General features: G+C 48.0%; 22 non-coding genes across 22 annotated transcripts; 15 read left to right on the plus strand and 7 right to left on the minus strand.

The window, feature by feature from the left end:
- The first annotated feature begins 475 nt into the window (after nt 1-475).
- On the plus strand, nt 476-557 carry trnas-cga (transfer RNA serine (anticodon CGA)). The gene has a single exon. It is a non-coding gene; the product is annotated as a tRNA-Ser (tRNA).
- A 1390-nt stretch (nt 558-1947) lies between these two features.
- trnag-gcc (transfer RNA glycine (anticodon GCC)) lies at nt 1948-2018 on the plus strand. Its single transcript has one exon. It is a non-coding gene; the product is annotated as a tRNA-Gly (tRNA).
- A 342-nt stretch (nt 2019-2360) lies between these two features.
- trnat-cgu (transfer RNA threonine (anticodon CGU)) lies at nt 2361-2434 on the plus strand. The gene has a single exon. It is a non-coding gene; the product is annotated as a tRNA-Thr (tRNA).
- A 1273-nt stretch (nt 2435-3707) lies between these two features.
- trnas-gcu (transfer RNA serine (anticodon GCU)) lies at nt 3708-3789 on the minus strand. Its single transcript has one exon. It is a non-coding gene; the product is annotated as a tRNA-Ser (tRNA).
- A 1889-nt stretch (nt 3790-5678) lies between these two features.
- trnak-uuu (transfer RNA lysine (anticodon UUU)) lies at nt 5679-5751 on the minus strand. Its single transcript has one exon. It is a non-coding gene; the product is annotated as a tRNA-Lys (tRNA).
- A 495-nt stretch (nt 5752-6246) lies between these two features.
- trnan-guu (transfer RNA asparagine (anticodon GUU)) lies at nt 6247-6320 on the plus strand. The gene has a single exon. It is a non-coding gene; the product is annotated as a tRNA-Asn (tRNA).
- Nucleotides 6321-7291: 971 nt separating this feature from the next.
- On the plus strand, nt 7292-7373 carry trnas-cga (transfer RNA serine (anticodon CGA)). The gene has a single exon. It is a non-coding gene; the product is annotated as a tRNA-Ser (tRNA).
- A 1390-nt stretch (nt 7374-8763) lies between these two features.
- trnag-gcc (transfer RNA glycine (anticodon GCC)) lies at nt 8764-8834 on the plus strand. The gene has a single exon. It is a non-coding gene; the product is annotated as a tRNA-Gly (tRNA).
- A 342-nt stretch (nt 8835-9176) lies between these two features.
- On the plus strand, nt 9177-9250 carry trnat-agu (transfer RNA threonine (anticodon AGU)). The gene has a single exon. It is a non-coding gene; the product is annotated as a tRNA-Thr (tRNA).
- Nucleotides 9251-10523: 1273 nt separating this feature from the next.
- On the minus strand, nt 10524-10605 carry trnas-gcu (transfer RNA serine (anticodon GCU)). The gene has a single exon. It is a non-coding gene; the product is annotated as a tRNA-Ser (tRNA).
- Nucleotides 10606-12494: 1889 nt separating this feature from the next.
- Nucleotides 12495-12567, minus strand: trnak-uuu (transfer RNA lysine (anticodon UUU)). The gene has a single exon. It is a non-coding gene; the product is annotated as a tRNA-Lys (tRNA).
- A 495-nt stretch (nt 12568-13062) lies between these two features.
- trnan-guu (transfer RNA asparagine (anticodon GUU)) lies at nt 13063-13136 on the plus strand. The gene has a single exon. It is a non-coding gene; the product is annotated as a tRNA-Asn (tRNA).
- A 971-nt stretch (nt 13137-14107) lies between these two features.
- Nucleotides 14108-14189, plus strand: trnas-cga (transfer RNA serine (anticodon CGA)). Its single transcript has one exon. It is a non-coding gene; the product is annotated as a tRNA-Ser (tRNA).
- Nucleotides 14190-15579: 1390 nt separating this feature from the next.
- trnag-gcc (transfer RNA glycine (anticodon GCC)) lies at nt 15580-15650 on the plus strand. The gene has a single exon. It is a non-coding gene; the product is annotated as a tRNA-Gly (tRNA).
- Nucleotides 15651-15992: 342 nt separating this feature from the next.
- On the plus strand, nt 15993-16066 carry trnat-cgu (transfer RNA threonine (anticodon CGU)). Its single transcript has one exon. It is a non-coding gene; the product is annotated as a tRNA-Thr (tRNA).
- Nucleotides 16067-17339: 1273 nt separating this feature from the next.
- Nucleotides 17340-17421, minus strand: trnas-gcu (transfer RNA serine (anticodon GCU)). The gene has a single exon. It is a non-coding gene; the product is annotated as a tRNA-Ser (tRNA).
- Nucleotides 17422-19310: 1889 nt separating this feature from the next.
- trnak-uuu (transfer RNA lysine (anticodon UUU)) lies at nt 19311-19383 on the minus strand. Its single transcript has one exon. It is a non-coding gene; the product is annotated as a tRNA-Lys (tRNA).
- Nucleotides 19384-19878: 495 nt separating this feature from the next.
- Nucleotides 19879-19952, plus strand: trnan-guu (transfer RNA asparagine (anticodon GUU)). Its single transcript has one exon. It is a non-coding gene; the product is annotated as a tRNA-Asn (tRNA).
- Nucleotides 19953-20923: 971 nt separating this feature from the next.
- trnas-cga (transfer RNA serine (anticodon CGA)) lies at nt 20924-21005 on the plus strand. Its single transcript has one exon. It is a non-coding gene; the product is annotated as a tRNA-Ser (tRNA).
- A 1390-nt stretch (nt 21006-22395) lies between these two features.
- trnag-gcc (transfer RNA glycine (anticodon GCC)) lies at nt 22396-22466 on the plus strand. Its single transcript has one exon. It is a non-coding gene; the product is annotated as a tRNA-Gly (tRNA).
- A 342-nt stretch (nt 22467-22808) lies between these two features.
- trnat-agu (transfer RNA threonine (anticodon AGU)) lies at nt 22809-22882 on the plus strand. The gene has a single exon. It is a non-coding gene; the product is annotated as a tRNA-Thr (tRNA).
- A 1273-nt stretch (nt 22883-24155) lies between these two features.
- On the minus strand, nt 24156-24237 carry trnas-gcu (transfer RNA serine (anticodon GCU)). Its single transcript has one exon. It is a non-coding gene; the product is annotated as a tRNA-Ser (tRNA).
- Nucleotides 24238-24525: the final 288 nt, after the last annotated feature.

Genomic DNA, 24525 nt, shown 5'->3' on the forward strand with positions numbered 1-24525 from the left:
TCAAATGTAGTATACATGTCACATGTACTACAATGCTCCCTACAAAGACAATACCCTTGTGTATTTGGACATTTGCAGGTTTAATAAAACAGACCACATTAGCCAAATATCTTCTGGACAAAAGAGTGGTCAGACAGGACAAAGTTTGAGCCAGTCACCTGAACATTAGACTTTTGATCTGAGTGTCCGGGATTCAAGTCCCTGTTCAGGTGACCAGTGATAGGGTCTGAGGTCCACTTGCAAACGCCTCCTTTTTGCCCACAAAATACAAGGGCAACAGGACAATCCCTTGGTACTTTATGGAAACAATGTGAGGTGCCTGGCTTTTAACTAGAAGTGGAAAGACTTGTGTAGCCCCTCACACAAACCATGTGTCTTCCTCCCATGCACATGTTGCCAGCTGATCCTTGACATCAGCAAAAATTTGGTTCTAGGACAATGGGGTCACCTGCCCCCCATTGGTCTTTTCCAAGGAGTCACGGTGGCCGAGAGGTTAAGGCGTTGGACTCGAAATCCAATGGGGTTTCCCCGCACAGGTTGGAATCCTGTCTGTGACGCTTTGGCTGGGCATTTGTTGCCGCCATGCTGTTTACCTTGTGGTGGAGTACTGTTGGTTATGAGGGCCGGGGTGTTGTCCTTTCACGGCCCGCATTCTCTACACTGGAGGTCTAAATTTTGGGTAGAGGATAATGGGGTCCACTGTCCCCATTGATCTGCTTCTTGCAGTCTCGGTGGCCGAGATTTTTGTTGCCACTCTGCTTTGACATGCTGTTTTCTTTACCTCTCCTCTGTCTTTCAGCGGCCTTGTCGAGGGTGTTTCACAGGTGGGTGGGTGGTGTGATGTTGGATATGGGGGCCAGTGGGTTGTAGCCCTTTTGTTGTTCCTGGAGCACATAAAGAAGAGTGGCCAGTACGGGGGGTCGAACCCATGACCTTGGCGTTATGAGCACCACACGCTGACCAACTGAGCTAACCGGGATAGCGGCAGAGAGCTGCTGGAATGACAAGGCGCTACGAAACGCGTATCGGGCGAGCCTCAGCGTCTGGGTCTCATCCCGAGCGGCCAGCTCATCTTGCACTTGTTGGCTGAGGCTCGCCCGATATGCGCTGCGCAGCGCCTTGTCATTCCAGCCGCTCTCTGTCGCTATCCATTCGACTCGACAACCGGCTGCGGGAGCGCAGCGCACAGCGGAGGGCGGAGCCTCTCCGACCCACACGTCGGCTCCAAATCCCACCTCCTGGGGCTCTTCCGGCACCACTCCTCCCTCCCTGCTCCAGCAGCGGAGCGCCGTCTGATGACGTCGGGAGTGTCGTCCCCATGCAACTGGGAGCCAGTCGCCTTTCGTCAGCGGAGAGGAGTCACCGTCCACGCCTGTGGCTGTGCCTGTACTGTGGGAGTCCTACACACAATTTCCCGCTGTCCAGTTCGCCCAGCACGCCAACGCTCTTCCTCCACCAGGGATATTCGCCAGCTGCTGGCACTGCCCGCTCCAACCACAACGGCTGCGTCATCCGCTTTGGCGGGCCGACTTCAGGTGGAAGGTACGATATCCTGGGCGGGGGAAGCTTCTCCTACCACAGCATTAATTGACTCTGGGGCGGACGAGAACTTCATTGATAGCGGACTGGTCAGTTCTCTCAACATTCCTACTGTTGAGCTTGTCCCCCACAAGAATGTCCGCTCGCTAGATGAACATCACCTGGCATGCATTACGCATCAGACGTGCGCCATATCCTTGGTGCTGTCGGTTAACCACCACAAGGTCACCATTTTTTTTCTTATGCCCTCTCGCTCAGCTCTGTTAGTACTCGGCCTCCCCTGGCATCCCGTGCGTGTGTTGTGATTGTGATGTTTTGTCATTCAGCGCCACTTTGCAGCGGCACATCCACTCGACAATTTAATTTGTTCTCCGACAGTGTTGTTCTCCGACAGTGTTTCCCAATGTGGCATTGGTGGTTCAGTGGTAGAATTCTCGCTTGCCAAGCGGGAGGCCCGGGTCCGATTCCCGGCCAATGCAGTATATCTTAGCTTGTACCTTTCTTTAGAGCTCATGTTGAAAAAGTACAAAGGCTCTTCTCCTGCTAAAGGGCGGTATTCAGAATGACACCTGAAACGTAACAGACCGGACCACCCGAGAGTTAAGGTGGACAGCACTTAGTGAAACCTGACTGCAGTCATGCTGTTGTAGTCTCTGTCGCGCAATTGGTCAGCACGTTTGGCTGTTAACTGAGAGGTTGGTGGTTCGAGCCCACCCAGGGACTCTCAATTCACACATTTGTTGGACTTTGGACTCCCTCCCTTGTATGAACATTTTTCCCCATTGGCGAACTGTTTTTGTGTTGGTGCCAGATGCACTGCCGGCACTGTGGCTAAGCTGGTCAAAGTGCCTGTCTCGTAAACAGGAGATCCTGGGTTCAAATCCCAGCAGTGCCTGGGTGCTTGGTCAGTGAAACTTTGGCAGCTGATTTGTCAACCATGTACTTCTTTTTGTCACTTGCCCTTCAAGAACAAATTGACGTTGCATCCACAGCTGACATGATTGTTGTGGATCCCATTACACCAGAAGGTGCTTGAATCCAAAGAGTATGACATTGTGATGTGTTGTCATTCAGCGCCACTTTGCAGAGGCTCATCCACTTGACGGTTGAATTTTTTTTCTCTTACAGTGTGTCCCCACGTGGCATTGGTGGTTCAGTGGTAGAATTCTCACTTGCCAAGCGGGGGCCGCGCGCGTGTTGTTGACATTTGCTGCCAGCCAATCAGGATGCGACACAGACGTCAGACAAGCAAAGAGACTCGCCTGCCACGCGGGCATGATTACCATTACCATTACCATCTATCAGGGATGGCAACTGAATTAAGAATCAATGCCAGAAACCTGCCACAGGATTTCAGATAATGTTTTGATGCAGACTGGTCATGATGCCTCTGATTCATTCAATTAATTAATTAATTAATTAATTTAAATTAATTAAACCACTACCTGTGAGAGGTAAGGTACACCATTGCTCTAAACATTGATAGAATAGTTAGTAATGGAGTTAGTCGTGAATAACTAACAATGCTTGTGGGGATTTTTTTGGTGTTGGACATCTTTCAGATAAATAAACATGCAAACTGACCCGGGAACATCATGGCTGTTCCTGGCAAATGAACATAACAGGAGGGTTAAGATGACGACACTTCCAAAGTTCTCAGCTATGACTGAACCTCTCGCTCCTTTGTTCCCTGAGAAACCAGGTTGGGTGTGGAATTGATCAAACATCAAGAAGACCACATCAATTCAAAAAAATTAAAAAGTGATATCGTGGCAGAAAAATGCCCGGTTAGCTCAGTCGGGAGAGCATGAGACTCTTAGTCTCAGGGTCGTGGGTTCGAGCCCCACATTGGGCGGTTCAGCTCTTTTGGTGATACATCTTAAAGATTTCTTTCCTGTGGAAAATTCTGCAACATGCGGAAAACATTTCATTCGAAGTACACAAAAACAAATCCCATTCTTGTAGGACCACAAATGGTAGAGCGCTCACTTCGCATGTGAGATGAAGTGGAATCGATGCCTGCATTCTCCAAATGGTATATTATGCCTTTTTCTTGCCAAAAAAGCATTCTCAATCTCCCACATCGTACCGGATGCTTGGATTAATTGCATTCTAATGATGTTTCCTAAAAACACAGGTGGTGTCAAAACTGGTGCATTAGTATAGTCCGATGAGGATGGGATTGGAACCCATGCGTGCAGAACACAATGGATTAGCAGTCCATCACCTTAACCTCTCGGTCACCTCATCTCCTTCGTGGACATGGTCTTGTTGACTCAAAATGACACATCTTAATTAGCGTTTTGGTGTTGCAGAAATTGTGGCAGCCTTCCTGTGCAGCGGGGGGATTTAACTCAAAGGCTAGAGTTCTTGCTCTACATGCAAGAACTAGCGGGTTTGATACCCGTATTGTCGAAATGATATGTTATGGCTTTTTTTTTTGCCAACAAAAGCGTTCTTGATCTCCGACATCGTACCTTATACTTTCATTCATTGCATGCTAATAATGTTTACTAAAATAACAGGTGTGGTCAAAACTAGTGTACTCTTACATCACCACACTTCAAGTGGACAGACAATCTTGTCTTTTCAGACAATACAATTACAAAAGCAACACACACCTGCCATGACCCTGAATCGGCCGGGGTTGTTGCGGCCACAACACAGAGTAGGAACCACTATACAATTACGGCTGTGAGCTATGCTTTTCTGGGCAAGAACCATAAACTCAGACTTGGAGGTGCAGATTGCTCATTCCAGCTGGTTCTTTTTCGTCTGCGAGCAAAGCTTGAATTTCATGTGGGTGTTGTCCTGGCGGGAGAAACATTTTAGCTCGTGTCGGCATGGCTACCGTGACAAAAGCCCATTTTCCTTTCCAGTAAATGTGCATCAGCTGAACACTTTGCAGACCTAATGCTGTGAACATTTGCGCGAACTCAAGGTCGGGTCCTACATCCTGTTTGTGTCTGATTGTAACATGATATGCATCAGGATTCTGTATGTCACCTCCCAACTGCACTTGTCTGGTCTTAATATGTCATTGGCTGTGTTGTCGTGATCGATGTTGATGAAATCAAGAGAACAAAGTCACCCCTTTACAAACTATTTGCCAACTCACGATGTAAACAGCAATTGTGCTGAAAACTGGGATTGAACCAGGGACCTTTAGAGATTCAATCCAACGCTCTCCCAACTGAGCAATTTCAGCTGCAAAGGGGGTTCTCTGCTTTTTCAGTCTGGGCTAAAAGTGGGGGTAGGGTGAAGCTGTGTCTGTGCCACGTACCATGTTGCTGTGTACCTGGTCCAGTGTGTTCTCATCTTGGGTTGGAATGTCCCCATGCTGGTAAAGGGTGGGGAATACAGTCCGTCGATGAGGATAAGCGGTACAGTGGAGTTCACTGGTTGAAGTCGCCAGGTACCATAAAAATGGCAATGGGCCACGAGGGTGTTCTGAATTCCCCTTTGGCCAAATTGGCTAAATGGCCGTACAAAAAGCACCATACTTGGAGCCTGTGGTCAATGTCAACAGTTGGGCTAATTCAGTTCCGTTGAGACGGTGATTATGTACCAAGTCAGTTATGTCAGTCAGGATTTGGTCAAGGTTGTTGTGTGGTTTTGGCATGGATAAGGCTATGTATCTAAATTTAGGAGGAGTCCATGGTCTGTAAACATACTGAGGTACTCCCACTGCTGTTGCGGAACTTGCGGGACCTTGCAAATTTCCCCACTGAGGGACGAATAAAGGCATATCTTATCTTCTACCATAGGGTAGGCTTTTGGCAAGAAGTAGGATTCTTAATCCTACTTCTTGCCATTCTTAATGCTTTCCCAAGTTCCAACATTTCCTTGGGGGCGAGTTTGATAACCGAGCCCACCCAGGGACTCTCAATTCACACGTGTTGGACTTTGGACTCCCACCCTTGTATGAACATTTTTCCCCATTGGCGAACTGTTTTTTTGTGTTGGTGCCAGATGCACAGCTGGCGCTGTGGCTAAGCTGGTCAAAGTGCCTGTCTCGCACTGTATCTTCAATTTAATTATTGAGAATGGCGTTTACCCACAGTCCTGGAAGATCGCAAAGGTGCTTGGTCGAAAAGGTTTACTTAAACAAGTTATTCAGGGAAGGGGCCTACCTTCACCGCCTGAATAGGGACTTGAACCCTGGACCCTCAGATTAAAAGTCTGATGCTCTACCAACTGAGCTATCCAGGCCTTTATGGAATGAGGACAACTCACAAGGTAAAATCTTCTGGCATACTGTACTTGACCTTGCAGAGATGAGAGCTTCTTCTCTGGCTCTCAGCAAAGGCGGTCGCATCTTTCCCCTCTCCTCCCTATCCCTTATCTTCCCTGCTTTGTTGTTCCCTGTCCATCCTGTCGATGGAGTTTGACTTGATTCTTTGTCACGCAGTCTGAAATTGGCAAACTGAGAAATTCTGATTGAGTGACCAATGCAGTCTGTCTATTTTAATACATTTTGTCTCAACTCATGTTGAAAAAGGACAGAGCCATTTCCGTGAGAGCACAAGACCCCTGGATTGTACCCAAAAACACTTTGCGTTCATCAAAGAGTAAAGCTGGTGTCCTGGTTTGCAATGCCTCGATTGTTACACCAGAAGGTGCGAGTCACATCCAAAACAAAGGGCATGCTGGACGCATAGCATGCGTTAGTATGGCTTCAACTGAACAGAAGTTGGCAGCGTGTGCGTCTCTGTGGCGCAATCGGTCAGCGCGCTCGGCTGTTAACCGGGAGGCTGGTGGTTCGAGCCCACCCGGGGACGTTCTCTGGATGTCACCAGTGTCACTGTTCATTCATGTTTGCGCTCCACTCTTGCACAGCACTTGTGTGGTTCCCAATTGGCAAACTGCGTGTCAATGACTTTTCAAAAGCACATTCCAGCTTCCATGGTCTAACACATTTGATCAGAAGTTAGGTTGATCAAGTCACAGATTTCAGTTTGTTTCTGCACAGGTCTGGTGAAACACAGAAGCTCTGCTTATCTTTTGCAAAAGCGCCAGCCAGGATTATAGATTAAGAGACGACGGAATGCTTTTATGTTAAAAGGAATCAAGTCAAACCCCATCAACTGGTAAGCAGGGGCCCTTAAGAGAAGACACTGTATACTGTTGTGATTTTTTGACAGACATGTCTAGTAAACAGGAGATCCTGGGTTCAAATCCCAGCAGTGCCTTCTCTGTGTTTCAGCAGCTCCTATGCTGTTATTTAAAAGAAATGTTGTTCTTCTTCTGTTGAATAAAGACCCATCATTTCTGATGTCATATGTAGTATACATGTCACATGTACTACAATGCTCCCTACAAAGACAATACCCTTGTGTATTTGGACATTTGCAGGTTTAATAAAACAGACCACATTAGCCAAATATCTTCTGGACAAAAGAGTGGTCAGACAGGACAAAGTTTGAGCCAGTCACCTGAACATTAGACTTTTGATCTGAGTGTCCGGGATTCAAGTCCCTGTTAAGGTGACCAGTGATAGGGTCTGAGGTCCACTTGCAAACGCCTCCTTTTTGCCCACAAAATACAAGGGCAACAGGACAATCCCTTGGTACTTTATGGAAACAATGTGAGGTGCCTGGCTTTTAACTAGAAGTGGAAAGACTTGTGTAGCCCCTCACACAAACCATGTGTCTTCCTCCCATGCACATGTTGCCAGCTGATCCTTGACATCAGCAAAAATTTGGTTCTAGGACAATGGGGTCACCTGCCCCCCATTGGTCTTTTCCAAGGAGTCACGGTGGCCGAGAGGTTAAGGCGTTGGACTCGAAATCCAATGGGGTTTCCCCGCACAGGTTGGAATCCTGTCTGTGACGCTTTGGCTGGGCATTTGTTGCCGCCATGCTGTTTACCTTGTGGTGGAGTACTGTTGGTTATGAGGGCCGGGGTGTTGTCCTTTCACGGCCCGCATTCTCTACACTGGAGGTCTAAATTTTGGGTAGAGGATAATGGGGTCCACTGTCCCCATTGATCTGCTTCTTGCAGTCTCGGTGGCCGAGATTTTTGTTGCCACTCTGCTTTGACATGCTGTTTTCTTTACCTCTCCTCTGTCTTTCAGCGGCCTTGTCGAGGGTGTTTCACAGGTGGGTGGGTGGTGTGATGTTGGATATGGGGGCCAGTGGGTTGTAGCCCTTTTGTTGTTCCTGGAGCACATAAAGAAGAGTGGCCAGTACGGGGGGTCGAACCCATGACCTTGGCGTTATGAGCACCACACGCTGACCAACTGAGCTAACCGGGATAGCGGCAGAGAGCTGCTGGAATGACAAGGCGCTACGAAACGCGTATCGGGCGAGCCTCAGCGTCTGGGTCTCATCCCGAGCGGCCAGCTCATCTTGCACTTGTTGGCTGAGGCTCGCCCGATATGCGCTGCGCAGCGCCTTGTCATTCCAGCCGCTCTCTGTCGCTATCCATTCGACTCGACAACCGGCTGCGGGAGCGCAGCGCACAGCGGAGGGCGGAGCCTCTCCGACCCACACGTCGGCTCCAAATCCCACCTCCTGGGGCTCTTCCGGCACCACTCCTCCCTCCCTGCTCCAGCAGCGGAGCGCCGTCTGATGACGTCGGGAGTGTCGTCCCCATGCAACTGGGAGCCAGTCGCCTTTCGTCAGCGGAGAGGAGTCACCGTCCACGCCTGTGGCTGTGCCTGTACTGTGGGAGTCCTACACACAATTTCCCGCTGTCCAGTTCGCCCAGCACGCCAACGCTCTTCCTCCACCAGGGATATTCGCCAGCTGCTGGCACTGCCCGCTCCAACCACACCGGCTGCGTCATCCGCTTTGGCGGGCCGACTTCAGGTGGAAGGTACGATATCCTGGGCGGGGGAAGCTTCTCCTACCACAGCATTAATTGACTCTGGGGCGGACGAGAACTTCATTGATAGCGGACTGGTCAGTTCTCTCAACATTCCTACTGTTGAGCTTGTCCCCCACAAGAATGTCCGCTCGCTAGATGAACATCACCTGGCATGCATTACGCATCAGACGTGCGCCATATCCTTGGTGCTGTCGGTTAACCACCACAAGGTCACCATTTTTTTTCTTATGCCCTCTCGCTCAGCTCTGTTAGTACTCGGCCTCCCCTGGCATCCCGTGCGTGTGTTGTGATTGTGATGTTTTGTCATTCAGCGCCACTTTGCAGCGGCACATCCACTCGACAATTTAATTTGTTCTCCGACAGTGTTGTTCTCCGACAGTGTTTCCCAATGTGGCATTGGTGGTTCAGTGGTAGAATTCTCGCTTGCCAAGCGGGAGGCCCGGGTCCGATTCCCGGCCAATGCAGTATATCTTAGCTTGTACCTTTCTTTAGAGCTCATGTTGAAAAAGTACAAAGGCTCTTCTCCTGCTAAAGGGCGGTATTCAGAATGACACCTGAAACGTAACAGACCGGACCACCCGAGAGTTAAGGTGGACAGCACTTAGTGAAACCTGACTGCAGTCATGCTGTTGTAGTCTCTGTCGCGCAATTGGTCAGCACGTTTGGCTGTTAACTGAGAGGTTGGTGGTTCGAGCCCACCCAGGGACTCTCAATTCACACATTTGTTGGACTTTGGACTCCCTCCCTTGTATGAACATTTTTCCCCATTGGCGAACTGTTTTTGTGTTGGTGCCAGATGCACTGCCGGCACTGTGGCTAAGCTGGTCAAAGTGCCTGTCTAGTAAACAGGAGATCCTGGGTTCAAATCCCAGCAGTGCCTGGGTGCTTGGTCAGTGAAACTTTGGCAGCTGATTTGTCAACCATGTACTTCTTTTTGTCACTTGCCCTTCAAGAACGAATTGACGTTGCATCCACAGCTGACATGATTGTTGTGGATCCCATTACACCAGAAGGTGCTTGAATCCAAAGAGTATGACATTGTGATGTGTTGTCATTCAGCGCCACTTTGCAGAGGCTCATCCACTTGACGGTTGAATTTTTTTTCTCTTACAGTGTGTCCCCACGTGGCATTGGTGGTTCAGTGGTAGAATTCTCACTTGCCAAGCGGGGGCCGCGCGCGTGTTGTTGACATTTGCTGCCAGCCAATCAGGATGCGACACAGACGTCAGACAAGCAAAGAGACTCGCCTGCCACGCGGGCATGATTACCATTACCATTACCATCTATCAGGGATGGCAACTGAATTAAGAATCAATGCCAGAAACCTGCCACAGGATTTCAGATAATGTTTTGATGCAGACTGGTCATGATGCCTCTGATTCATTCAATTAATTAATTAATTAATTAATTAAAATTAATTAAACCACTACCTGTGAGAGGTAAGGTACACCATTGCTCTAAACATTGATAGAATAGTTAGTAATGGAGTTAGTCGTGAATAACTAACAATGCTTGTGGGGATTTTTTTGGTGTTGGACATCTTTCAGATAAATAAACATGCAAACTGACCCGGGAACATCATGGCTGTTCCTGGCAAATGAACATAACAGGAGGGTTAAGATGACGACACTTCCAAAGTTCTCAGCTATGACTGAACCTCTCGCTCCTTTGTTCCCTGAGAAACCAGGTTGGGTGTGGAATTGATCAAACATCAAGAAGACCACATCAATTCAAAAAAATTAAAAAGTGATATCGTGGCAGAAAAATGCCCGGTTAGCTCAGTCGGGAGAGCATGAGACTCTTAGTCTCAGGGTCGTGGGTTCGAGCCCCACATTGGGCGGTTCAGCTCTTTTGGTGATACATCTTAAAGATTTCTTTCCTGTGGAAAATTCTGCAACATGCGGAAAACATTTCATTCGAAGTACACAAAAACAAATCCCATTCTTGTAGGACCACAAATGGTAGAGCGCTCACTTCGCATGTGAGATGAAGTGGAATCGATGCCTGCATTCTCCAAATGGTATATTATGCCTTTTTCTTGCCAAAAAAGCATTCTCAATCTCCCACATCGTACCGGATGCTTGGATTAATTGCATTCTAATGATGTTTCCTAAAAACACAGGTGGTGTCAAAACTGGTGCATTAGTATAGTCCGATGAGGATGGGATTCGAACCCATGCGTGCAGAACACAATGGATTAGCAGTCCATCACCTTAACCTCTCGGTCACCTCATCTCCTTCGTGGACATGGTCTTGTTGACTCAAAATGACACATCTTAATTAGCGTTTTGGTGTTGCAGAAATTGTGGCAGCCTTCCTGTGCAGCGGGGGGATTTAACTCAAAGGCTAGAGTTCTTGCTCTACATGCAAGAACTAGCGGGTTTGATACCCGTATTGTCGAAATGATATGTTATGGCTTTTTTTTTTGCCAACAAAAGCGTTCTTGATCTCCGACATCGTACCTTATACTTTCATTCATTGCATGCTAATAATGTTTACTAAAATAACAGGTGTGGTCAAAACTAGTGTACTCTTACATCACCACACTTCAAGTGGACAGACAATCTTGTCTTTTCAGACAATACAATTACAAAAGCAACACACACCTGCCATGACCCTGAATCGGCCGGGGTTGTTGCGGCCACAACACAGAGTAGGAACCACTATACAATTACGGCTGTGAGCTATGCTTTTCTGGGCAAGAACCATAAACTCAGACTTGGAGGTGCAGATTGCTCATTCCAGCTGGTTCTTTTTCGTCTGCGAGCAAAGCTTGAATTTCATGTGGGTGTTGTCCTGGCGGGAGAAACATTTTAGCTCGTGTCGGCATGGCTACCGTGACAAAAGCCCATTTTCCTTTCCAGTAAATGTGCATCAGCTGAACACTTTGCAGACCTAATGCTGTGAACATTTGCGCGAACTCAAGGTCGGGTCCTACATCCTGTTTGTGTCTGATTGTAACATGATATGCATCAGGATTCTGTATGTCACCTCCCAACTGCACTTGTCTGGTCTTAATATGTCATTGGCTGTGTTGTCGTGATCGATGTTGATGAAATCAAGAGAACAAAGTCACCCCTTTACAAACTATTTGCCAACTCACGATGTAAACAGCAATTGTGCTGAAAACTGGGATTGAACCAGGGACCTTTAGAGATTCAATCCAACGCTCTCCCAACTGAGCAATTTCAGCTGCAAAGGGGGTTCTCTGCTTTTTCAGTCTGGGCTAAAAGTGGGGGTAGGGTGAAGCTGTGTCTGTGCCACGTACCATGTTGCTGTGTACCTGGTCCAGTGTGTTCTCATCTTGGGTTGGAATGTCCCCATGCTGGTAAAGGGTGGGGAATACAGTCCGTCGATGAGGATAAGCGGTACAGTGGAGTTCACTGGTTGAAGTCGCCAGGTACCATAAAAATGGCAATGGGCCACGAGGGTGTTCTGAATTCCCCTTTGGCCAAATTGGCTAAATGGCCGTACAAAAAGCACCATACTTGGAGCCTGTGGTCAATGTCAACAGTTGGGCTAATTCAGTTCCGTTGAGACGGTGATTATGTACCAAGTCAGTTATGTCAGTCAGGATTTGGTCAAGGTTGTTGTGTGGTTTTGGCATGGATAAGGCTATGTATCTAAATTTAGGAGGAGTCCATGGTCTGTAAACATACTGAGGTACTCCCACTGCTGTTGCGGAACTTGCGGGACCTTGCAAATTTCCCCACTGAGGGACGAATAAAGGCATATCTTATCTTCTACCATAGGGTAGGCTTTTGGCAAGAAGTAGGATTCTTAATCCTACTTCTTGCCATTCTTAATGCTTTCCCAAGTTCCAACATTTCCTTGGGGGCGAGTTTGATAACCGAGCCCACCCAGGGACTCTCAATTCACACGTGTTGGACTTTGGACTCCCACCCTTGTATGAACATTTTTCCCCATTGGCGAACTGTTTTTTTGTGTTGGTGCCAGATGCACAGCTGGCGCTGTGGCTAAGCTGGTCAAAGTGCCTGTCTCGCACTGTATCTTCAATTTAATTATTGAGAATGGCGTTTACCCACAGTCCTGGAAGATCGCAAAGGTGCTTGGTCGAAAAGGTTTACTTAAACAAGTTATTCAGGGAAGGGGCCTACCTTCACCGCCTGAACAGGGACTTGAACCCTGGACCCTCAGATTAAAAGTCTGATGCTCTACCAACTGAGCTATCCAGGCCTTTATGGAATGAGGACAACTCACAAGGTAAAATCTTCTGGCATACTGTACTTGACCTTGCAGAGATGAGAGCTTCTTCTCTGGCTCTCAGCAAAGGCGGTCGCATCTTTCCCCTCTCCTCCCTATCCCTTATCTTCCCTGCTTTGTTGTTCCCTGTCCATCCTGTCGATGGAGTTTGACTTGATTCTTTGTCACGCAGTCTGAAATTGGCAAACTGAGAAATTCTGATTGAGTGACCAATGCAGTCTGTCTATTTTAATACATTTTGTCTCAACTCATGTTGAAAAAGGACAGAGCCATTTCCGTGAGAGCACAAGACCCCTGGATTGTACCCAAAAACACTTTGCGTTCATCAAAGAGTAAAGCTGGTGTCCTGGTTTGCAATGCCTCGATTGTTACACCAGAAGGTGCGAGTCACATCCAAAACAAAGGGCATGCTGGACGCATAGCATGCGTTAGTATGGCTTCAACTGAACAGAAGTTGGCAGCGTGTGCGTCTCTGTGGCGCAATCGGTCAGCGCGCTCGGCTGTTAACCGGGAGGCTGGTGGTTCGAGCCCACCCGGGGACGTTCTCTGGATGTCACCAGTGTCACTGTTCATTCATGTTTGCGCTCCACTCTTGCACAGCACTTGTGTGGTTCCCAATTGGCAAACTGCGTGTCAATGACTTTTCAAAAGCACATTCCAGCTTCCATGGTCTAACACATTTGATCAGAAGTTAGGTTGATCAAGTCACAGATTTCAGTTTGTTTCTGCACAGGTCTGGTGAAACACAGAAGCTCTGCTTATCTTTTGCAAAAGCGCCAGCCAGGATTATAGATTAAGAGACGACGGAATGCTTTTATGTTAAAAGGAATCAAGTCAAACCCCATCAACTGGTAAGCAGGGGCCCTTAAGAGAAGACACTGTATACTGTTGTGATTTTTTGACAGACATGTCTAGTAAACAGGAGATCCTGGGTTCAAATCCCAGCAGTGCCTTCTCTGTGTTTCAGCAGCTCCTATGCTGTTATTTAAAAGAAATGTTGTTCTTCTTCTGTTGAATAAAGACCCATCATTTCTGATGTCAAATGTAGTATACATGTCACATGTACTACAATGCTCCCTACAAAGACAATACCCTTGTGTATTTGGACATTTGCAGGTTTAATAAAACAGACCACATTAGCCAAATATCTTCTGGACAAAAGAGTGGTCAGACAGGACAAAGTTTGAGCCAGTCACCTGAACATTAGACTTTTGATCTGAGTGTCCGGGATTCAAGTCCCTGTTCAGGTGACCAGTGATAGGGTCTGAGGTCCACTTGCAAACGCCTCCTTTTTGCCCACAAAATACAAGGGCAACAGGACAATCCCTTGGTACTTTATGGAAACAATGTGAGGTGCCTGGCTTTTAACTAGAAGTGGAAAGACTTGTGTAGCCCCTCACACAAACCATGTGTCTTCCTCCCATGCACATGTTGCCAGCTGATCCTTGACATCAGCAAAAATTTGGTTCTAGGACAATGGGGTCACCTGCCCCCCATTGGTCTTTTCCAAGGAGTCACGGTGGCCGAGAGGTTAAGGCGTTGGACTCGAAATCCAATGGGGTTTCCCCGCACAGGTTGGAATCCTGTCTGTGACGCTTTGGCTGGGCATTTGTTGCCGCCATGCTGTTTACCTTGTGGTGGAGTACTGTTGGTTATGAGGGCCGGGGTGTTGTCCTTTCACGGCCCGCATTCTCTACACTGGAGGTCTAAATTTTGGGTAGAGGATAATGGGGTCCACTGTCCCCATTGATCTGCTTCTTGCAGTCTCGGTGGCCGAGATTTTTGTTGCCACTCTGCTTTGACATGCTGTTTTCTTTACCTCTCCTCTGTCTTTCAGCGGCCTTGTCGAGGGTGTTTCACAGGTGGGTGGGTGGTGTGATGTTGGATATGGGGGCCAGTGGGTTGTAGCCCTTTTGTTGTTCCTGGAGCACATAAAGAAGAGTGGCCAGTACGGGGGGTCGAACCCATGACCTTGGCGTTATGAGCACCACACGCTGACCAACTGAGCTAACCGGGATAGCGGCAGAGAGCTGCTGGAATGACAAGGCGCTACGAAACGCGTATCGGGCGAGCCTCAGCGTCTGGGTCTCATCCCGAGCGGCCAGCTCATCTTGCACTTGTTGGCTGAGGCTCGCCCGATATGCGCTGCGCAGCGCCTTGTCATTCCAGCCGCTCTCTGTCGCTATCCATTCGACTCGACAACCGGCTGCGGGAGCGCAGCGCACAGCGGAGGGCGGAGCCTCTCCGACCCACACGTCGGCTCCAAATCCCACCTCCTGGGGCTCTTCCGGCACCACTCCTCCCTCCCTGCTCCAGCAGCGGAGCGCCGTCTGATGACGTCGGGAGTGTCGTCCCCATGCAACTGGGAGCCAGTCGCCTTTCGTCAGCGGAGAGGAGTCACCGTCCACGCCTGTGGCTGTGCCTGTACTGTGGGAGTCCTACACACAATTTCCCGCTGTCCAGTTCGCCCAGCACGCCAACGCTCTTCCTCCACCAGGGATATTCGCCAGCTGCTGGCACTGCCCGCTCCAACCACAACGGCTGCGTCATCCGCTTTGGCGGGCCGACTTCAGGTGGAAGGTACGATATCCTGGGCGGGGGAAGCTTCTCCTACCACAGCATTAATTGACTCTGGGGCGGACGAGAACTTCATTGATAGCGGACTGGTCAGTTCTCTCAACATTCCTACTGTTGAGCTTGTCCCCCACAAGAATGTCCGCTCGCTAGATGAACATCACCTGGCATGCATTACGCATCAGACGTGCGCCATATCCTTGGTGCTGTCGGTTAACCACCACAAGGTCACCATTTTTTTTCTTATGCCCTCTCGCTCAGCTCTGTTAGTACTCGGCCTCCCCTGGCATCCCGTGCGTGTGTTGTGATTGTGATGTTTTGTCATTCAGCGCCACTTTGCAGCGGCACATCCACTCGACAATTTAATTTGTTCTCCGACAGTGTTGTTCTCCGACAGTGTTTCCCAATGTGGCATTGGTGGTTCAGTGGTAGAATTCTCGCTTGCCAAGCGGGAGGCCCGGGTCCGATTCCCGGCCAATGCAGTATATCTTAGCTTGTACCTTTCTTTAGAGCTCATGTTGAAAAAGTACAAAGGCTCTTCTCCTGCTAAAGGGCGGTATTCAGAATGACACCTGAAACGTAACAGACCGGACCACCCGAGAGTTAAGGTGGACAGCACTTAGTGAAACCTGACTGCAGTCATGCTGTTGTAGTCTCTGTCGCGCAATTGGTCAGCACGTTTGGCTGTTAACTGAGAGGTTGGTGGTTCGAGCCCACCCAGGGACTCTCAATTCACACATTTGTTGGACTTTGGACTCCCTCCCTTGTATGAACATTTTTCCCCATTGGCGAACTGTTTTTGTGTTGGTGCCAGATGCACTGCCGGCACTGTGGCTAAGCTGGTCAAAGTGCCTGTCTCGTAAACAGGAGATCCTGGGTTCAAATCCCAGCAGTGCCTGGGTGCTTGGTCAGTGAAACTTTGGCAGCTGATTTGTCAACCATGTACTTCTTTTTGTCACTTGCCCTTCAAGAACAAATTGACGTTGCATCCACAGCTGACATGATTGTTGTGGATCCCATTACACCAGAAGGTGCTTGAATCCAAAGAGTATGACATTGTGATGTGTTGTCATTCAGCGCCACTTTGCAGAGGCTCATCCACTTGACGGTTGAATTTTTTTTCTCTTACAGTGTGTCCCCACGTGGCATTGGTGGTTCAGTGGTAGAATTCTCACTTGCCAAGCGGGGGCCGCGCGCGTGTTGTTGACATTTGCTGCCAGCCAATCAGGATGCGACACAGACGTCAGACAAGCAAAGAGACTCGCCTGCCACGCGGGCATGATTACCATTACCATTACCATCTATCAGGGATGGCAACTGAATTAAGAATCAATGCCAGAAACCTGCCACAGGATTTCAGATAATGTTTTGATGCAGACTGGTCATGATGCCTCTGATTCATTCAATTAATTAATTAATTAATTAATTAAAATTAATTAAACCACTACCTGTGAGAGGTAAGGTACACCATTGCTCTAAACATTGATAGAATAGTTAGTAATGGAGTTAGTCGTGAATAACTAACAATGCTTGTGGGGATTTTTTTGGTGTTGGACATCTTTCAGATAAATAAACATGCAAACTGACCCGGGAACATCATGGCTGTTCCTGGCAAATGAACATAACAGGAGGGTTAAGATGACGACACTTCCAAAGTTCTCAGCTATGACTGAACCTCTCGCTCCTTTGTTCCCTGAGAAACCAGGTTGGGTGTGGAATTGATCAAACATCAAGAAGACCACATCAATTCAAAAAAATTAAAAAGTGATATCGTGGCAGAAAAATGCCCGGTTAGCTCAGTCGGGAGAGCATGAGACTCTTAGTCTCAGGGTCGTGGGTTCGAGCCCCACATTGGGCGGTTCAGCTCTTTTGGTGATACATCTTAAAGATTTCTTTCCTGTGGAAAATTCTGCAACATGCGGAAAACATTTCATTCGAAGTACACAAAAACAAATCCCATTCTTGTAGGACCACAAATGGTAGAGCGCTCACTTCGCATGTGAGATGAAGTGGAATCGATGCCTGCATTCTCCAAATGGTATATTATGCCTTTTTCTTGCCAAAAAAGCATTCTCAATCTCCCACATCGTACCGGATGCTTGGATTAATTGCATTCTAATGATGTTTCCTAAAAACACAGGTGGTGTCAAAACTGGTGCATTAGTATAGTCCGATGAGGATGGGATTGGAACCCATGCGTGCAGAACACAATGGATTAGCAGTCCATCACCTTAACCTCTCGGTCACCTCATCTCCTTCGTGGACATGGTCTTGTTGACTCAAAATGACACATCTTAATTAGCGTTTTGGTGTTGCAGAAATTGTGGCAGCCTTCCTGTGCAGCGGGGGGATTTAACTCAAAGGCTAGAGTTCTTGCTCTACATGCAAGAACTAGCGGGTTTGATACCCGTATTGTCGAAATGATATGTTATGGCTTTTTTTTTTGCCAACAAAAGCGTTCTTGATCTCCGACATCGTACCTTATACTTTCATTCATTGCATGCTAATAATGTTTACTAAAATAACAGGTGTGGTCAAAACTAGTGTACTCTTACATCACCACACTTCAAGTGGACAGACAATCTTGTCTTTTCAGACAATACAATTACAAAAGCAACACACACCTGCCATGACCCTGAATCGGCCGGGGTTGTTGCGGCCACAACACAGAGTAGGAACCACTATACAATTACGGCTGTGAGCTATGCTTTTCTGGGCAAGAACCATAAACTCAGACTTGGAGGTGCAGATTGCTCATTCCAGCTGGTTCTTTTTCGTCTGCGAGCAAAGCTTGAATTTCATGTGGGTGTTGTCCTGGCGGGAGAAACATTTTAGCTCGTGTCGGCATGGCTACCGTGACAAAAGCCCATTTTCCTTTCCAGTAAATGTGCATCAGCTGAACACTTTGCAGACCTAATGCTGTGAACATTTGCGCGAACTCAAGGTCGGGTCCTACATCCTGTTTGTGTCTGATTGTAACATGATATGCATCAGGATTCTGTATGTCACCTCCCAACTGCACTTGTCTGGTCTTAATATGTCATTGGCTGTGTTGTCGTGATCGATGTTGATGAAATCAAGAGAACAAAGTCACCCCTTTACAAACTATTTGCCAACTCACGATGTAAACAGCAATTGTGCTGAAAACTGGGATTGAACCAGGGACCTTTAGAGATTCAATCCAACGCTCTCCCAACTGAGCAATTTCAGCTGCAAAGGGGGTTCTCTGCTTTTTCAGTCTGGGCTAAAAGTGGGGGTAGGGTGAAGCTGTGTCTGTGCCACGTACCATGTTGCTGTGTACCTGGTCCAGTGTGTTCTCATCTTGGGTTGGAATGTCCCCATGCTGGTAAAGGGTGGGGAATACAGTCCGTCGATGAGGATAAGCGGTACAGTGGAGTTCACTGGTTGAAGTCGCCAGGTACCATAAAAATGGCAATGGGCCACGAGGGTGTTCTGAATTCCCCTTTGGCCAAATTGGCTAAATGGCCGTACAAAAAGCACCATACTTGGAGCCTGTGGTCAATGTCAACAGTTGGGCTAATTCAGTTCCGTTGAGACGGTGATTATGTACCAAGTCAGTTATGTCAGTCAGGATTTGGTCAAGGTTGTTGTGTGGTTTTGGCATGGATAAGGCTATGTATCTAAATTTAGGAGGAGTCCATGGTCTGTAAACATACTGAGGTACTCCCACTGCTGTTGCGGAACTTGCGGGACCTTGCAAATTTCCCCACTGAGGGACGAATAAAGGCATATCTTATCTTCTACCATAGGGTAGGCTTTTGGCAAGAAGTAGGATTCTTAATCCTACTTCTTGCCATTCTTAATGCTTTCCCAAGTTCCAACATTTCCTTGGGGGCGAGTTTGATAACCGAGCCCACCCAGGGACTCTCAATTCACACGTGTTGGACTTTGGACTCCCACCCTTGTATGAACATTTTTCCCCATTGGCGAACTGTTTTTTTGTGTTGGTGCCAGATGCACAGCTGGCGCTGTGGCTAAGCTGGTCAAAGTGCCTGTCTCGCACTGTATCTTCAATTTAATTATTGAGAATGGCGTTTACCCACAGTCCTGGAAGATCGCAAAGGTGCTTGGTCGAAAAGGTTTACTTAAACAAGTTATTCAGGGAAGGGGCCTACCTTCACCGCCTGAATAGGGACTTGAACCCTGGACCCTCAGATTAAAAGTCTGATGCTCTACCAACTGAGCTATCCAGGCCTTTATGGAATGAGGACAACTCACAAGGTAAAATCTTCTGGCATACTGTACTTGACCTTGCAGAGATGAGAGCTTCTTCTCTGGCTCTCAGCAAAGGCGGTCGCATCTTTCCCCTCTCCTCCCTATCCCTTATCTTCCCTGCTTTGTTGTTCCCTGTCCATCCTGTCGATGGAGTTTGACTTGATTCTTTGTCACGCAGTCTGAAATTGGCAAACTGAGAAATTCTGATTGAGTGACCAATGCAGTCTGTCTATTTTAATACATTTTGTCTCAACTCATGTTGAAAAAGGACAGAGCCATTTCCGTGAGAGCACAAGACCCCTGGATTGTACCCAAAAACACTTTGCGTTCATCAAAGAGTAAAGCTGGTGTCCTGGTTTGCAATGCCTCGATTGTTACACCAGAAGGTGCGAGTCACATCCAAAACAAAGGGCATGCTGGACGCATAGCATGCGTTAGTATGGCTTCAACTGAACAGAAGTTGGCAGCGTGTGCGTCTCTGTGGCGCAATCGGTCAGCGCGCTCGGCTGTTAACCGGGAGGCTGGTGGTTCGAGCCCACCCGGGGACGTTCTCTGGATGTCACCAGTGTCACTGTTCATTCATGTTTGCGCTCCACTCTTGCACAGCACTTGTGTGGTTCCCAATTGGCAAACTGCGTGTCAATGACTTTTCAAAAGCACATTCCAGCTTCCATGGTCTAACACATTTGATCAGAAGTTAGGTTGATCAAGTCACAGATTTCAGTTTGTTTCTGCACAGGTCTGGTGAAACACAGAAGCTCTGCTTATCTTTTGCAAAAGCGCCAGCCAGGATTATAGATTAAGAGACGACGGAATGCTTTTATGTTAAAAGGAATCAAGTCAAACCCCATCAACTGGTAAGCAGGGGCCCTTAAGAGAAGACACTGTATACTGTTGTGATTTTTTGACAGACATGTCTAGTAAACAGGAGATCCTGGGTTCAAATCCCAGCAGTGCCTTCTCTGTGTTTCAGCAGCTCCTATGCTGTTATTTAAAAGAAATGTTGTTCTTCTTCTGTTGAATAAAGACCCATCATTTCTGATGTCATATGTAGTATACATGTCACATGTACTACAATGCTCCCTACAAAGACAATACCCTTGTGTATTTGGACATTTGCAGGTTTAATAAAACAGACCACATTAGCCAAATATCTTCTGGACAAAAGAGTGGTCAGACAGGACAAAGTTTGAGCCAGTCACCTGAACATTAGACTTTTGATCTGAGTGTCCGGGATTCAAGTCCCTGTTCAGGTGACCAGTGATAGGGTCTGAGGTCCACTTGCAAACGCCTCCTTTTTGCCCACAAAATACAAGGGCAACAGGACAATCCCTTGGTACTTTATGGAAACAATGTGAGGTGCCTGGCTTTTAACTAGAAGTGGAAAGACTTGTGTAGCCCCTCACACAAACCATGTGTCTTCCTCCCATGCACATGTTGCCAGCTGATCCTTGACATCAGCAAAAATTTGGTTCTAGGACAATGGGGTCACCTGCCCCCCATTGGTCTTTTCCAAGGAGTCACGGTGGCCGAGAGGTTAAGGCGTTGGACTCGAAATCCAATGGGGTTTCCCCGCACAGGTTGGAATCCTGTCTGTGACGCTTTGGCTGGGCATTTGTTGCCGCCATGCTGTTTACCTTGTGGTGGAGTACTGTTGGTTATGAGGGCCGGGGTGTTGTCCTTTCACGGCCCGCATTCTCTACACTGGAGGTCTAAATTTTGGGTAGAGGATAATGGGGTCCACTGTCCCCATTGATCTGCTTCTTGCAGTCTCGGTGGCCGAGATTTTTGTTGCCACTCTGCTTTGACATGCTGTTTTCTTTACCTCTCCTCTGTCTTTCAGCGGCCTTGTCGAGGGTGTTTCACAGGTGGGTGGGTGGTGTGATGTTGGATATGGGGGCCAGTGGGTTGTAGCCCTTTTGTTGTTCCTGGAGCACATAAAGAAGAGTGGCCAGTACGGGGGGTCGAACCCATGACCTTGGCGTTATGAGCACCACACGCTGACCAACTGAGCTAACCGGGATAGCGGCAGAGAGCTGCTGGAATGACAAGGCGCTACGAAACGCGTATCGGGCGAGCCTCAGCGTCTGGGTCTCATCCCGAGCGGCCAGCTCATCTTGCACTTGTTGGCTGAGGCTCGCCCGATATGCGCTGCGCAGCGCCTTGTCATTCCAGCCGCTCTCTGTCGCTATCCATTCGACTCGACAACCGGCTGCGGGAGCGCAGCGCACAGCGGAGGGCGGAGCCTCTCCGACCCACACGTCGGCTCCAAATCCCACCTCCTGGGGCTCTTCCGGCACCACTCCTCCCTCCCTGCTCCAGCAGCGGAGCGCCGTCTGATGACGTCGGGAGTGTCGTCCCCATGCAACTGGGAGCCAGTCGCCTTTCGTCAGCGGAGAGGAGTCACCGTCCACGCCTGTGGCTGTGCCTGTACTGTGGGAGTCCTACACACAATTTCCCGCTGTCCAGTTCGCCCAGCACGCCAACGCTCTTCCTCCACCAGGGATATTCGCCAGCTGCTGGCACTGCCCGCTCCAACCACAACGGCTGCGTCATCCGCTTTGGCGGGCCGACTTCAGGTGGAAGGTACGATATCCTGGGCGGGGGAAGCTTCTCCTACCACAGCATTAATTGACTCTGGGGCGGACGAGAACTTCATTGATAGCGGACTGGTCAGTTCTCTCAACATTCCTACTGTTGAGCTTGTCCCCCACAAGAATGTCCGCTCGCTAGATGAACATCACCTGGCATGCATTACGCATCAGACGTGCGCCATATCCTTGGTGCTGTCGGTTAACCACCACAAGGTCACCATTTTTTTTCTTATGCCCTCTCGCTCAGCTCTGTTAGTACTCGGCCTCCCCTGGCATCCCGTGCGTGTGTTGTGATTGTGATGTTTTGTCATTCAGCGCCACTTTGCAGCGGCACATCCACTCGACAATTTAATTTGTTCTCCGACAGTGTTGTTCTCCGACAGTGTTTCCCAATGTGGCATTGGTGGTTCAGTGGTAGAATTCTCGCTTGCCAAGCGGGAGGCCCGGGTCCGATTCCCGGCCAATGCAGTATATCTTAGCTTGTACCTTTCTTTAGAGCTCATGTTGAAAAAGTACAAAGGCTCTTCTCCTGCTAAAGGGCGGTATTCAGAATGACACCTGAAACGTAACAGACCGGACCACCCGAGAGTTAAGGTGGACAGCACTTAGTGAAACCTGACTGCAGTCATGCTGTTGTAGTCTCTGTCGCGCAATTGGTCAGCACGTTTGGCTGTTAACTGAGAGGTTGGTGGTTCGAGCCCACCCAGGGACTCTCAATTCACACATTTGTTGGACTTTGGACTCCCTCCCTTGTATGAACATTTTTCCCCATTGGCGAACTGTTTTTGTGTTGGTGCCAGATGCACTGCCGGCACTGTGGCTAAGCTGGTCAAAGTGCCTGTCTAGTAAACAGGAGATCCTGGGTTCAAATCCCAGCAGTGCCTGGGTGCTTGGTCAGTGAAACTTTGGCAGCTGATTTGTCAACCATGTACTTCTTTTTGTCACTTGCCCTTCAAGAACGAATTGACGTTGCATCCACAGCTGACATGATTGTTGTGGATCCCATTACACCAGAAGGTGCTTGAATCCAAAGAGTATGACATTGTGATGTGTTGTCATTCAGCGCCACTTTGCAGAGGCTCATCCACTTGACGGTTTAATTTTTTTTCTCTTACAGTGTGTCCCCACGTGGCATTGGTGGTTCAGTGGTAGAATTCTCACTTGCCAAGCGGGGGCCGCGCGCGTGTTGTTGACATTTGCTGCCAGCCAATCAGGATGCGACACAGACGTCAGACAAGCAAAGAGACTCGCCTGCCACGCGGGCATGATTACCATTACCATTACCATCTATCAGGGATGGCAACTGAATTAAGAATCAATGCCAGAAACCTGCCACAGGATTTCAGATAATGTTTTGATGCAGACTGGTCATGATGCCTCTGATTCATTCAATTAATTAATTAATTAATTAATTAAAATTAATTAAACCACTACCTGTGAGAGGTAAGGTACACCATTGCTCTAAACATTGATAGAATAGTTAGTAATGGAGTTAGTCGTGAATAACTAACAATGCTTGTGGGGATTTTTTTGGTGTTGGACATCTTTCAGATAAATAAACATGCAAACTGACCCGGGAACATCATGGCTGTTCCTGGCAAATGAACATAACAGGAGGGTTAAGATGACGACACTTCCAAAGTTCTCAGCTATGACTGAACCTCTCGCTCCTTTGTTCCCTGAGAAACCAGGTTGGGTGTGGAATTGATCAAACATCAAGAAGACCACATCAATTCAAAAAAATTAAAAAGTGATATCGTGGCAGAAAAATGCCCGGTTAGCTCAGTCGGGAGAGCATGAGACTCTTAGTCTCAGGGTCGTGGGTTCGAGCCCCACATTGGGCGGTTCAGCTCTTTTGGTGATACATCTTAAAGATTTCTTTCCTGTGGAAAATTCTGCAACATGCGGAAAACATTTCATTCGAAGTACACAAAAACAAATCCCATTCTTGTAGGACCACAAATGGTAGAGCGCTCACTTCGCATGTGAGATGAAGTGGAATCGATGCCTGCATTCTCCAAATGGTATATTATGCCTTTTTCTTGCCAAAAAAGCATTCTCAATCTCCCACATCGTACCGGATGCTTGGATTAATTGCATTCTAATGATGTTTCCTAAAAACACAGGTGGTGTCAAAACTGGTGCATTAGTATAGTCCGATGAGGATGGGATTCGAACCCATGCGTGCAGAACACAATGGATTAGCAGTCCATCACCTTAACCTCTCGGTCACCTCATCTCCTTCGTGGACATGGTCTTGTTGACTCAAAATGACACATCTTAATTAGCGTTTTGGTGTTGCAGAAATTGTGGCAGCCTTCCTGTGCAGCGGGGGGATTTAACTCAAAGGCTAGAGTTCTTGCTCTACATGCAAGAACTAGCGGGTTTGATACCCGTATTGTCGAAATGATATGTTATGGCTTTTTTTTTTGCCAACAAAAGCGTTCTTGATCTCCGACATCGTACCTTATACTTTCATTCATTGCATGCTAATAATGTTTACTAAAATAACAGGTGTGGTCAAAAC

Source organism: Doryrhamphus excisus, unplaced genomic scaffold (assembly GCF_030265055.1).
Source record: "Doryrhamphus excisus isolate RoL2022-K1 unplaced genomic scaffold, RoL_Dexc_1.0 HiC_scaffold_25, whole genome shotgun sequence".
Classification (NCBI taxonomy): domain Eukaryota; kingdom Metazoa; phylum Chordata; class Actinopteri; order Syngnathiformes; family Syngnathidae; genus Doryrhamphus; species Doryrhamphus excisus.